This window comes from Furipterus horrens, unplaced genomic scaffold, assembly GCF_987537825.1.
Source record: "Furipterus horrens unplaced genomic scaffold, mFurHor1.1.pri manual_scaffold_2, whole genome shotgun sequence".
In the NCBI taxonomy this organism is placed as follows: domain Eukaryota; kingdom Metazoa; phylum Chordata; class Mammalia; order Chiroptera; family Furipteridae; genus Furipterus; species Furipterus horrens.
The window spans coordinates 115,823,810-115,826,124 of NW_028327172.1; positions in this window are offsets into that span (position 1 = coordinate 115,823,810).

Below are 2,315 nucleotides of genomic sequence, written 5' to 3' on the forward strand. Positions count from 1 at the left end.
GCCTGCGAGCTAAGTGTCGCTGGTTCGATCTTCCAGTCAGGGCACATCAGAGAAGGAAAACTCTGACTCCAAAAAACCTCCGCTGCCTTGCGGCATACCTCTTCAGGGGAAAGGCTAAGGGAGTAAACCCCGACAGAAAATCCGGAGCCGGAGTCCCTAAGGCGGTTTGACGTTGTAGTCAACACCGGCAACTCCTGCGGCGCACCTGAAGCCAAGCTGTATTGACTCTGTCTTTCCCTTGGTCCCTTCAGCTGCGAAGAGAGGGGGGGTCTGCTGCATGGGCAACAGCAGACCCTCCATATCACCCTGCCCAGGCTCTGTAGCTTCAGCTTCACTAGAGAGGACACTCCAGCGTCATCGCAAGATGTCGATTCAACACGGGAGGAGACAGATACCGTGTCACTCCCGAGTCGGACTGCACAGCCATTCTCGGCGGTGCAGATAGACTCTTAAGAAGCTACACCATCGTCTCTCGAGACGGACGGCTGCCGCCGCCGACGAGTTGTCTTGATTTTCCCCCCTTTGCTCCCCTCCGCCCAGTACCTCCCTTCCCTCCAGCAATCCCCCACATTAGTTCATGTCCATGGGTCATGCGTGTAAATTCTTTGGCTTCACCCTTTTCTATACTATTCTTAACTTACCCCTGTCTATTTTGTTCCTACCAATTATGCATTTTGATCTCTGCACCATTCCCCCCTTGTTCCTCCTTCTCCCTCCCCGCTGATAACCCTCCAAATGATCTTCATATCTATGATCTGTTCCTGTTCTAGTTGTTTGCTTAATTTGTTTTTGTTTTTTAGATTCAGTTGTTGATAGTTGTAAGCTTTTTGTCATTTTAATGCTCATAGTTTTGATCTTATTTTTCTTAAATAAGTCCCTTTGACATTTCCTGTAATAATGGCTTGGTGATGATCAAATCCTTTAGCTTTACCTTGTCTGGGAAACACTTTTATCTGCCTTTCCATTCTAAATGATAGCTTTGCTGGATAGTGTAGTCTTGCTTGTATGTCTTTGCTTTTCATCACTTTGAATATTCCTTGCCAGTCCCTTCTTGCCTGAAAAGTTTCTTTTGAGAAAGCAGCTAATAGTCTTATGAGAACTCTTTGTAGGTAATTCTCTTATTTTCTCTTGCTGCTTTTAAGATTCTTTCTTTATCTTTGAACTTTTGCATTTTAATTATCATGTGTCTTGTTGTGGCTCCCTTTGGGTCTGAGTTGTTTGGGACTCTCTGAGGTGCTTTCTGAACTTGTATGTCTATCTCCTTTGCCAAATTAGGGAAGTTTTCTTTCATGATTTTTTTCAAATAAGTTTCCAATTTCTTCTTCCTCTTCCCCGGGCACCCCTATGATTAGGATGTGGGTAAATTTAAAGTTGTCCCAAGGTTCCTAATCCTCTCCTCATTTTTGTCAATTCTTGTTTCTTCTTTCTGTTCTGAGTGAACATTTATTTCTTCCTTTTGTTCCATATCTTTTATTTGAATCCTGGCTTCCACTGTTGATTCCCTATATATTTTTCTATATATTACTTTGTACAACCTTCACTTCTTCCTTTATTTTGTGGATATACTCAGTCATTTCTCTGAGCATACTGATCACCAGTGTTTTAAATGCTGCATCTGACAGGTTGGCTATCTACATTTCTTTCTTTAAAAAAAATTTTTTTTTAATTTTATTTATTTTGGTTTTTCAATTACAGCTGTACCATTTTTTTCCCCTTTGCTCCCCACCACCCGTCCCACCCCTTCTCCCACAATCATATCCCTCCCCTAGGTCCATGTCCATGAGTCATTTATACACGTTCCTTGACTAACCCCTTTCCTTACTTATCCCCCTTCTTTCCCTCCCCCCTTTCCCCTAATAACTGTTATTCTGCTCTTTGTTCTACTTAGTTCATTTGTTTGTGTTGTTCCTTAGTTTCCTGTATTCGGTGATATCATATGGTATTTTTCTTTCATTGCCTGGCTTATTTCACTAAGCATAATTCTCTCTAGTTCCATCCATGTTGTCGCAAATGGCAGGAGTTCCTTCTTTCTTTCTGCTGCACAGTATTCTGTTGTGGAAATGTACCACAATTTTTTGATCCACTCATCTACAGGCGGGCACTTAGGCTGTTTCCAGCACTTAGCTATTGTAAATAGCATTGCTATGAACATAGGGGTGTATAAGTTCTTTTGAATTGGGGTTTCAGGATTCTTCGGGTATAATTCTAACAGTGAAATTGCTGGTTCAAAAGGCAGTTCCATTTTTAGTTTTTTGAGGTAATTCCATACTGTTTTCCATAGTGGCTGCACCAGTCTGCATTCCCACCAACAGTGC